Here is a 12,859-nt window from a genome sequence, read left to right as displayed (position 1 = left end):
AATTGTCTTAGTGATCCAATTGAAGCAAAAGTTAGGGTCCCGACATTTAAAATAATAGCTGAACCCAGGAAAGAGGAAAAGAAATTAAGTTACGTAGCTGAATACTTCATACAGGTTGGATGCCTCATTTGCTGAAGGATGTGGATCTGTTGGAACGGATGCAGAGAAAAGCAACGAGATTAGTGAGGAGAAAAAAAAAATGGTGCTTTTACAGAAAAGGCTTCAGTTCTTTTCGCAGATTCAGACACCTGCGAGGAGATCTGATTGAATCGAGTAAGTTCACTGCTGATGGAATCCTTATGAGGGACATTTCAAATTGAAGAAGGATGGATGTGCAGGGAAATTTGTCTTCAATTATAGTCGATTGTTAGAACAAACTTCCATCTGGTGTTGTAGAGGTGGGCAGTTTTAATAAATTTAAAAAAGAATTAGACAACTGTTAGTATTAGTATTGGCCACATGGTACAAGGAAGCCTATGGCTTATGCTGCACAAGCCAAAAAATAATAATAAAATAAAATAATAAGAGAAAAGGAAATAGACAACCTATGCGTTTCCCTCCTCCAAGCTGACCTTTGAATTTCCCCAAACCGTCAGCCTCTACCACCCATGTAAGTAACTGATTAAAGTAATTTATAACTCGCTGGCTAAAATAAAACTTCCTGCAATTGAGTCTAAACATCCCCCCATAACTTAAAATTATGGCCCCTAGTTCTAGAATCATTTATAACCGTGAACATTTCGTCCTAATTGATTTTGCTTATGCCTCTCAGAGTCATAAACACCTCAATCAAGTCTCCTCTAAGGTGCCTAGTTTCCAAGCTCTGCAACCCACAAATTCGAAGTCTTTCCTCATATGGAGGCCCTTTTGCCGATCTAACCAGGCGAGTTACCCGTCTTTGGACCCTTTCAAGAAGCAATGTCTTTCTTTCATACTTGAACACAGTATTCCAAGTGTGGTCGAACTTATATAATGGGATTATGACGTTATTATCTCTACAAGCAAATGTTCGATAAATCATCGATAGGATACCATGCAACTAGTCTGCAATGCTGCTGGGGGGGGGGAATTGACAGGTGAAATGGGAATTTTATTTATTTATTATTATTTTATTTATTATTTATTTTTTTTTTTTTTTTGCTGTTACAGTAAGCATGCTTTCTTGCATCATTTGTCATTGTTAATACTACTACTAAATTTGATGTTGTATCAAGCCAAATAACAGAACTACTATGGGAAAAAGGTTATGGGGAAATTATTGCTCTCTGTTGATCTCTTTCCCTTTTTTCTGGGAAAAGTTATAAACATATAGTTATGATATGACAGAGCCAGAGGAGTTAACCGACATGCAACAAGGTTAGCAACAACTGGTAGCACGGAAGAAAACAGTTTAAATTTAAGAACATCATGTCACTTGATATTCTTCGCCTGTTTCATTTTGTTTGGGAAAATTCATACAGAAAACCTCTCCAGCTCCAGGATCTGCTAATCGTAATTAGAATTTTATGGTCGGAGCTTCACGACCACGGTTAAGAATGCTGAATTATGCACAAAAAGCAAAAAGAAAGAAAATAACTAGAAGTAACTTCCTTTAGAACAGTAAAGGTATTAATCACGTGGCTCTCCCACCACCGCCCTATTCAGTCCCGCTTCAATCGTCAGTAGCCTACTGGGGCTTTTAATGGGAATGGACTAGAACAGTGGCTCCCAGACTACTGATCTATGCGGACCTTATATATATATATATATATATAAATAAACAAACAAACAAACACATATTACTTGACGTTTCGCGGATCCCAGTTTGAGAAACGCTGGACTAGAGCACTATAATCGGGGAACTCCACTCCTACTTAATTTGTATTTCTCAGCTTCACCAACGAAGACATGTGGACATGTGTTTATGTAAGGGGCGGCTCCTAGAACGTCAGTACAACTCCGCCTCGTATCTCTGTGAAGAACAGTATCACTACAAATGAACCAGATATGTGTGTGACGTCGGTTTGTGTGTGTATTATGTGTATGTTCTGACCGCTTGGCTACCCAGAAGTATCAGTCACCTGGACAGATGATTCTGGGTACTCGTCCACACCACGGGAAGGTGGGCCAGTTCCAGTAGATGGGACACCTATGGTCTCAGAGTATGAGACAAAAAAAAAAAAAAAAAATTTTTTTTTTCCTTCTCTGGGGCCCACACTCCAGAGGGAAAAAAAAAAAAAAAAAAACCCGAAAGGAAGAGAAAGAAATGAATAAAAATAATTAACTAAGATAACAAAAAAAAAAATAATAATAATAAAAAAAAGAAAAGAAAAAAAGTAAATAAATAAATAAATAGAAAAAAAAATAATAAAAATATATACTAAGTATATATATATATATATATAAATATGAGTTAAGTTGATAGTGGTAAGAGTTCTTTAAAGGTAAAATATGATATACTAGCTTATTTCATGTGACTACATAATATTTATTATAATATTTATATTTATTATAACATTTAATATTTGCATCTTCATACTTGGATATATATATATATATATATTGGTTTTTAGCATATATACGCAAACATACATACATATATATATCAAAAAGTGAAAAGGGAAAAACCAAGGGGGGGGGAGAGGGAGATCAAGAAAAGGGTAGATCTTCCAGTTGTTGCAGCCAGTAAGAACGGCAGCATCAAAACACTTCGGTGCCTCCAGCCAGATGGATTTGATCAATCTCGTATCACTGGAATCATACTTTTCCTTAGTTCAAACACTTCTTTAGCAAATACCTGAAACATCTGAAACTTACTAGAGTCTCTTAAAAATATAGCTTCTTCTCCTGGAGCTATACTCTCAAGAATTTCACGTATCGCTGTCCTGGCATTGTCATATATTCGACAATCATATAGTATGTGCCGCCAGCCTTCCCTGGCCCCGCAAAAACAAAGGTCCGTGTTACTTAGTCCTAATGCATATAATTTCTCATTCATTGACCCGTGCCCTGTTAACAAAAATGACGACGGGAAACTAGGTGTAAACCAATTGCGAACCTTTTTATCATTCAGAAAAGTCACGTTCGGGATAAACAAGTTGGTCACTCTTCCAGTAGTTATGGTATCCCATCTTGTCTGCCATAAATTGATTATTTCATTCATACATCTTTTCTTTTCGCCTCTGCAGTCAGAGCGAATATTTATCTCTATACCAAAAAGTTCTGTAGGAATTTCCCTCTTAATTCGGTAGCAAAAACCACGATACAACAAATGTAGATCCAAGGGTAGCGCTCCGGCCAACACCTGCAACGCGGCAGTGGACACCGTTCTACACACTCTTACAATACCAAGAAGCATGATGCGTTGTATGGAATTTAGTTTAGCCCTATTTTAACTCTATGGAACCAGGCTCCTGCAGCGTACGTAGTTATAGGAAGGAATACTGCCTTGTAATACAGAAACAGTGTTTTATGTGATAGGCCCCAGTCAGACTTTGAAATTCTAATGATAGCACCAGAAAATTTCCGGATTTTATTGCTTAAATATAATAAGTGCTGGTGAAATGATAACTTACTGTCCACAATAACTCCCAGGTATTTGGTATCAAGGACCATAGGTAACTGTACACCATTCAACTTGATCACCAACGAAGAAGGCCGGTTTCGCCTTGTCGTAATTTAGCGTATTAGTTCATCCCAAATATGTTCAATTTTGTTTAGGAGGGAGCTCTGTGCCCGCCACTGAAATCATTGGATGTTATTCTCTTCAAATCACACATTCACAATTGTCGTTTTTCACATCTAGCATTGTCGCTTCGGAAGGCGTAAGGACCGCTTCCATACAATTGGCACACTAAGGCACATTGACTTGTCCGGAATATCGATATAGGATGCAGCATTCATGATTCTATACACTGCCAGTAGTGGACCTTATTCATGCCACGAGAAACACATCCATAACGTGAATCCTTCTAATTTCACAGCTGGAACAAAACACTCAAATAGCCAACGTTTCCCAGAAATATTCCGTACCCGAGCGTGTTCATCAGATTGGAATAGCGTGTACTGCAATTCGTCATTACACAGAACCCTTTCCATCGATGCACAGACCCTGTTCGGTATGCATTGCACCATACCAATCCGGTATGCAATCATAGGATTGTGGTCTGCAGTTCTTCCTTGAAAATTCATGGTATGCACCTATCTGTATGTCGTAGAATTACTCAAGTTTGCCCGTAGCCACTCGCAACTCCAAACAAAGAATCTCTATGGTCTGATGGCGGTATGAAATAATCAGCTGTCAGAAGCTGTGTCGGCTCATATAAGTCATTATTTTACTCTTTTTTTTTGATCGTGTCTTGGACTCAATGTCATTTTTGTACATGACATGTATATCTTCAACATGTCGCTAGCTGTCACCGTGGGGAATGTTTAATTCATGAGCAACACAAGACCAGACCGCCTGCCATCATATGACATCCAACTATCATACACCCTCTGAAATTCTGTTAGTTTTTAAACGTGCTCAATGTTCGGCGTACCCGTCTGAAACGAATTCCAGACTAACAGTTTGTCACTCTTAAAAGTCGAAACGTTTGCAATTATAGTCAACTTCATGCACAGTTTGTGAAAAATAAAGATGCTTTTAAAACGTCTCAAAATTTTACATCTTCCATCTTCTCAAGGAAAAAAATCCTTCACTCAAATCTTAATAAACAAGGATGGACAATGCAGTAGTAAGACCAATTATTAACTAAAGAACAAATATCTTTTCAATTGAAGACACATGGCTTCTGACTCCCTGAACTTGTCTATTCCAGATTTGACCGATAGACTTGAATAAATTGGACCAGGCCGAGTGGGACCTGTATACTCTGACGCTGTAACTCTTATTATTTTATTCTATTTATTTTTATTTGCCTTTTAGGGTAAAAAATTTAATACATGAAGATGTGGGATTCTTTATTATTTTATTTTATGATTATTTTTTTTTCTGGTCCACCTTTGAGGGGCAAGATATGCTGGCATCTTCAATGTTGTGAAAAGCTAAAATTTTATTTATTTATTTATTTTTTAGTCCCTTTTTAGGGAACAGCTAACCTCTTCACCTCAGTGAAGAGGCTAACTGTCATAAAGAAGACGTTTGTTTATTATTATTATAATGTTTGATTTTATACCACTGATTGAGTCCCACCAATTTGAGCAGAAGATTTGCACTACCACTTGTAGGTGAGGGATTAGTCCACTAAGGACAGTGTAAGAGAACTGTGGTGACCCGATCTGTGTGTCCAGGTGGCAAAGTAGCCAGAAACAACTAAACAATACAAGAACACATCACTACTCTTATTTCTGACTATATTTTACAAAATTCTGTGTCAGTACAGTGTTATTACGGCGTTTATTAAGCTGGCGTTCAGGAGTCACTAGACATATGACTTAACACATGCAATCAGAGGAAAGTCCCGTAAATTTCGGTACAACGCAAATCAGGATTTCGCACTAATTGCACTTTTATGTAAGTTGAATGAATACGTTTGCTTAATGATGGCAGCCATCCCATTACGGACTACGTTTTAGAAACATCTCATTATCCATTCGCTGCACAGTAATACTCAAACACATTATTTCATTCATAACAAAAATAAAATTGTGGAACATTCAGTGGCTTAATGATAATGTTTAACTTTAATAGCTCTCAAGTCGTGTTCAAATGGTTAACAATTATAATATACCAGATGACATTATGGGGCTGCAGGAACCATTAGCAGGAAGTTATCACGCTGTCCTTAGATGGAAAAGGAAGAAAGGAGTTGCAGTTATTTAAGGCAAAGACATGGGGGTTTAATTTTAGGAAGGGGGATTATATCACAGTTTAAGTTACCAGATGGTAACTATCAATTGGACAGATAGCGGAGGGCGTACGAATACATTAGAATTATCGACTATCTTTAAAAGGAATAATTACACAGATGCCACGAAAACATATACATCATATAGCACAAGGAGAATGCCGAATTAGATAAATATGGAGCTGGCCAGCCAAATAAAAGGTAGCATGGGAAAGCTACAGAACAATGAAAAGCTGAAGCTTACAACTGCTGCAAGTTAATCTGTAATAGTACCACAGTAATCGTCAGAGCGACCAAGGCTGAGTATGAGAAAGCAGCACTGGTTAAGAAAGCAGTGAATGGGGGGGGGGGGGGGCAAAGAGTTTTTCGTGAATGCAGATACAAAGAAAACCAATCAGATCTGATCCTTATTGTTTTAAACTGTACTTTTTTTTTTCGATCCTCTCAGAACTATTCGATTTCAAATAATTCGCATGCAATGATTTCTGTAAAAAAAAAAGATTTGTTTTAAGAAAACAGTGAATACTACGGCATAATAGTATCGATGGAAAGTAAACATTTGGAACGCTCCTACTGAGCTTAATGAATTAGACCAGTGGTTTTCAAACTTTTTGATCTCAGGACCCATTTACCTTTACATAGTACCACACGGCCACTATGTGCATGTGTATAACGTTTTAGTATTATTATGAAAACAGTTTTGATCTCGCGGACCTCCTGAAAGTGTTTCGGGGACCACCAGGGGTCCGCGGACCATACTTTGAGAACCTGAATTAGACGAGTGAAAATTCTTATTTGGAATCAATAATCGCTACTGTCTCTGTTACATGGTATATCTCAAAGAAATGTCCTTACCAACCATAAAGATTACTTTGAGTTCTAGGAGGCAGCTCGCAGACTCGCATGAAATTTCATGTATCTGGATTAGTCGGCAAAGTTTCTGTAATGCGTGACCACAGCTAAACGCATGGAATTAAAATTTCTAATAACTGTCTTCTGTAAGAGGGCATTACTATCGATTGACGAGTATGATGTAAATGCTTCTTTCAATGAGTTAAACCGATTTTGTAATTATCAGTATTTATAACTATCACTTTAATTTTCAATTAGCCCAATTTTTTGTAATTAGGTCTTGAAATTAAGTTTCTACTCTCACTAAACTCAGTGTTTAGTAATCATATAAACATAATAAAACTATAAATTGCAGACATCCCACTAAGTCAGCTAGCAACGAGCGTGGAGACCTATATTCAATGGTATTTCAATGCACTAGAAGGATTCCAGCTAAAACGTCATTATAGATACAGCTTGGTTGAGATTCAGAAAGTTTGCAACTCAGGTACTTCAGTGATAAGTGAAACTAGAAAGCTTCAAAAAAATAAATAAATAAGAGGCAAGTCACAACCACCACTTTTTCGTCCCGCGAACTGTCAACTGACCTCGACTACTATTGAGTGTTCACATTAACTGCATGTAGAGGTATACAATCACGAAGGGCTGTTTCATTTTCATTCGGAGTGGTGAGTGACAACTTCGGCCAAGGACGGTTTATTAAAACATAATTAAAGGAAAAGCGGATGCTGCGTAATTTCTAAATATTATGAATTAGAAAAAAAAAGTAAATAATAAATCTTAGTTATTTTCTTATATAAGAGAGATCGACTGGAGTATTTAATACAAATACTATCAGAAAAATGTATTTCCATGTCCACAAGAGTATTTTTTATGTTGCTTTAAACGCACAAATAAATGAAATAAAAAATTAAAGTTAAAGGAATATAAAAAGTACTTTATTTTTAAAGTACTTTTCATATTCCTTCATTTTAATTTTTTCAACATAAATCTATAGGCGAACCGACATCTGCTAGCACACTAAATTGCTAGACTGCACAGTTAGGCCTTAATATCTCCCACCCAAACATGAATTACACTACAAACGCAAACACAAAAATTATGTTTTTCATTTTATTGTTTTTCATAAACTATTGTTTCATATTTTTTTCAAAAACTATTGTGAAAATCCTACAGCGATTAGATTAGATAATACTGGAAATGACGGTGTAGTAAAGCATCTCGTGATTGTGGGGCGTATTAGTAGACAGTATTAACAAAGGAATAAAAATATAAAAAAAGTATATCACAACATATTGTAACTTCCATATCACTGTTTTATTGATTATCGTGTATTACTATCATACGATAAGGATTACACCACCGTTTTGTCTGATTAGCAGTCTAGATAACAAGATATAGGAATAAGATGTTGATGTATCCGTTATTGTATAATCGCAGCACATTAAAATGGTAAGTATCGTAAAGTGACACATTAAAAGATAAGTAAGCATTGTTTTAAAATGCTCAAATTTAAGATGTATGCTAGGTTTTATTTTTTTCTGCATTATCCGAGATAGCTTTACATCAAAAACTATTGTAAAAAAATTCTACACATCAGAAAATATTGGTAGAAGATGGAATTATGGTTTCTTGTCACCTTTTGATGAAGTGCATCTCGTTGCATTATAGAGCTTGTCCAAATTTGCCATACTGACTATCAAAAGGATGGTTTTGAATTCCTGTTTGTCATCCATTAATTTTTAAATTAAATTCAGTCATAACCATATATACTGCCCTACCATCAATATTCGGACACCACTTCGTTGATAGTCAGTCACGTCCTATCCCATGCGTCAATTGTCAGATACAACTACAAATATGCTTAGGCTTTCGAGGAGATGACATTACAACTGGAATGCAAGGTTCCCGGAATTCACAGACCTCCAGCAACGAATGAAAATAGGGTGCCCACATAAACAATTGGTGTATGTGACATTTCGACGGCACTGAAGATATCTAGGTAGACGACTAGTGATGTGATCTGCAAATGAAAGTACACTTGTGCTGAAATCGTCAAGAAACGACCCGGAAAACCTCCGAAGCTAACGGATCATGAGAGGAGAGCCCTGCACAGAATCGTCCAATCGAAACGCTTGCTGACATTGTCCGAGCACACACAGGCACTCATTGAGATGACTGGAACACATGTCAGCACTGTACAGTGCGCTGGATGCTGTATCATATAGGTTACCACAGTCGTGCAGCTATCCACCAGCTGTGTGAGGAGATACTGACTAATCCAAGATGCCGTTTAGCTTGATGTAAGGCCCTGCCGTTTTTAGACTATACACAAATGGAAAGCTGTGCTTTGCAGTGACCAGTCAGGGTAAGTAGTTTGCCAGTCTGACTGTCGTACCTGGGTGTGGCGGATGCACAGAGAAAGTGTGATCATCTGGGTGCATTGGTTGTTTCTGACAAAACCATGAATGCCGAAGTCTATCTAAACGTCCTGGACAATAATGCGTTACTACGTTGTGGTAGCACGTCGGGGAAGACCATACCTATATAAGAAGAACAACGCTCCATGTCATACTGATCGCGTTGCGATGGAATGGTTTGAGGACATAGCAGTAGTAGCGGCATATAATGCAAGAAACAAGAGCCCTTACCTCAATCTTATAGAGAACCTAAGGGACGAATTGGATAGTTGGATGCTGTGTGAGGAGATACTGCCCAAAAACAGGGTTGAACTGGTCTTCACTTTGAAGGCCGAAAGTATCGGAGATTTACAAAAAAAAAAAAGGTGGAAGGTGTTTCACGGAGATTAAAGGCCGTTATAAAGGTTAAAAAGGTTTCAGTACATCTTATTAGGTTTTCTTGCAAATAAAGGTTATTTGTAACAGGATTCCATCCGGATATTAATGGCTGGGTTCTGTACCTGGAAGTAAGGAAACTCAGGATTACCGCTGAAGTTCTGAACGAAGAATTCGCTAACCAAATCACATTTAATAATTACAAACGCAAAGGAGAATGACAAGTTAAAAATTTATCTAAACAAATATAAAATTTGCTAAATGCATAAAAAAAAACGAAAACACGTAGCAGTCTTACTAGCGGCCCTATCTCTGGCATTCCTAATAAAATAGAGTTCGTGGGGTATCTTCTCACAATAAGAGACTCGCGACAACACTGAATAAACGATATGATATCCAAGGCCGTTTCAAATATATTAAATTAGTTTTAAATTGTCTTCTTAAAATTAACATTATATTTCTAAGTAATAAGATTACTATGAAATGACTATTATATCATGTTTCAAGAAAATGTGTGAACTGCAGTTATTGCTGTATAACAATCAGATAAGGACTTTGAATCAAAATCTGTATACTTTATATTTCAATACATTGTGATAATTTTAGTTTAATTTTCAAGTCGGACATTTTTAAAGATAACTCCTCGGCGCTTATTTTGATTTTTTTTTTTTACTTAAATCTTTACTTATGATTTCAACTGGATAAAGTACGCATAACATGTCACAGGATGTCATGACCGACTGGGACATCGTCACTGACGAGATTCACCTGCAAATTTTGGCCTTTTTCCTTGTAACTCTGTCTAGCTTTCGCTAGCTAGGAGTAGAGAGGGCCACGACCATAAATTACAACCTGGTGTATTGCTAGGCGAGATGCTGTCAGAACACGAATTGAGGCTCTTAAGAAAAATCTAACTGGAGGCTCGACAGAGACCCAGATTCTATGCATAGAATTTCAATAATTCTATGCCAGGCGACACTCTAATGAAGTCCAGCTCCGAGATTGAATCTCTCAGTGCAGAATGCTCTGAATCTACAAGAAGTAGTCTCACTAGCGGATTCAATTACAAGGGAAACAGAAATAAATAAATTTTCTGTTTATACTTTGGGGGAACCACATTTGGTCAGAAGAATTCACAAGATACAACAAACATTGCCGTAATAAACAATACTCATTTAGTAGCCACACGGAAAAGAACAAGTGCGTGAACTCTTGTACCCCTCCCACTTGATCACTCAGATATCGCTGGAACAGAACAAGATTATAAATTTTAAAAAAAATCTCATAATGATTAACAGAATAACCTCCTCTACTTATGTGTATTATGTCCATAAATTACGCGCATTCTCTGGTTGATTTGCTGTCCTCCCCTGAGAACGACTAAATTAGCCATAGTTTGTTGAAACTCAGTCGTTCTCGATTTTTCTAAGGCTTTCAATCGTGTTTGGAATAAAGGATTTTCCAAGCTTCCATCTTACGGATTGCGATTGCTTTTTTGCAGTTGGGTGTCAAGCTGTCTCTCTGATCACTCGGGGGAGGATAGCATGGTTTCTTTTTTTCTTTTTTATCCCGGAAACTCGGTTTTTTCGTCCAGCAAACAGAAAATTGACCTGGGAACACATGCAAATTACAGACAATATACACAGAGCAACATGGTCTTAGTTGCCGATGCTCCTAAAAAAAATAAAAAAAAAAAAACAATAACAAATCTCTGACCGCTCTCTACGAGTGATGGTAGCTGGCTCTCAATCTTCTAACTTCTCTACTAATGCTGACGTTCCCCAGGGATATCAGCATTACTTCAGTTCACTCTTTTCTCTTGTATGTTAATGACTTGCACTGACTGTAAATCCTATCCACAATTTTGCTGATGAGAGCACATTGCATTCCACATTCCAGTTGGAGAAACCTTATTCCACACAACAGCTTCAACTTCCCGAATATCCATTACCAATTGCTTAAATGCTGATTCTCCAGTGCAGCAAAAGATAACTTAACTAATTTCAATCCTTCTAAAACTTAGTCCTGTCATGTCTTGAAAAAAAGACTCTTCTGGTCCTATGATGATACTCAGATTCTATACAAGAGCACATATCTCTATTGGGGATTACCCTGACTTTTAATCTCTCTTGGCATAAGCCCATCGCAAATATTGCTTCCTCTGCATCTAATAAACTGGGCTTTCTCTTTCGCTCTCGGCGATCCTTTTCTTCTAAACAACAATCTTATATCCATCCTACCATAGAATACTGTTCCACATCCGGGATGGCGAACAGTCCTCAAAATCTATCTCTTGGGCTTCTAGACTCCATTCAAAAGCGGGCAGTCAGATTAATTAATGGCCTGTCTCTTAGTCTCTCCACTCTGTCTCACGGATGTTCTGTTTCTGCTGCATACCTTTTATATAGATACTTCCATGGGTATTGTTCTGAATTGGCTTCTGTAATTCCCCTTCTCACGTGCAGTGAGAGGGAGAATTATCTTTCACATGTCCGAACACATGCATTAACCAGTCATCGTCCATTTACTCTCAAACTAATAGAGCCAACTTTTCTTCTTCCTCACTTCAGATTCAACTTTCTGGAACAACCTGCCTTCACGCGTATTTTCTGAAAAATACAATCTGCAGAATTTATGTCTAATGTCAAAGTTTCTGTCTTCCCAACCTTCAACTCACGCACAGTACTTAGCACTGTAGGTTCTAATACCTTTCGCTTTTGGGGTTTTCATAAATAAAAATAAAAAAAAATGCCCCAATAACGTTCTTCGCCTCACTGACAGGATTCGAATCGAAGCAGGGCTTTTTACACTCAGTATGGGGAGAACTATGATTATAACCACTGTGCTACATGCGAGGACTACAGTAAGTCTGCCAGGTGCGAAAAGTGATCATGTGATAACCAGCATTGGTTATCACATGATCAGTTTGATTCACTGATACACTGTTAATGGTTACCTGTTGTGTATCTTGTTATTAATAAAATAAAAATAAAAATTCCTTTTTATAAGGCTACAAAAACTGTGTTCAGTTAATCAGGATTCTCCAGACCCAAATTCACATCCAAATTTTTAAAAAGGCGAGCTGTAGAGAGAATACAAAAGGAGTTTAAGGTAGAGAGAATACAAGAAACAGCACCGTATTCAGCAGTCACGGGCTTGAACTCGGGTCACTCAAGGCACTTGTACTTATGCACCCGCGCGCTTGACCACTCAGCTACGGCGACCTATGCTGACACCTTGGGGACCTGGAGCAACTGCGTCCAGTATATCTGTCCTCGCGTATGGTACGTACATAAATATAAGATTAGATTAAATCACAACTACACCGCTATTTTAAACAATAAATGAATGAAAACAGAACTAAATCAAAATAAACGCAACAGC

Source organism: Mastigoproctus giganteus, chromosome 4 (assembly GCF_048544385.1).
Source record: "Mastigoproctus giganteus isolate SK-2022 chromosome 4, ASM4854438v1, whole genome shotgun sequence".
In the NCBI taxonomy this organism is placed as follows: domain Eukaryota; kingdom Metazoa; phylum Arthropoda; class Arachnida; order Uropygi; family Thelyphonidae; genus Mastigoproctus; species Mastigoproctus giganteus.
This window is presented reverse-complemented; position numbering follows the sequence as displayed.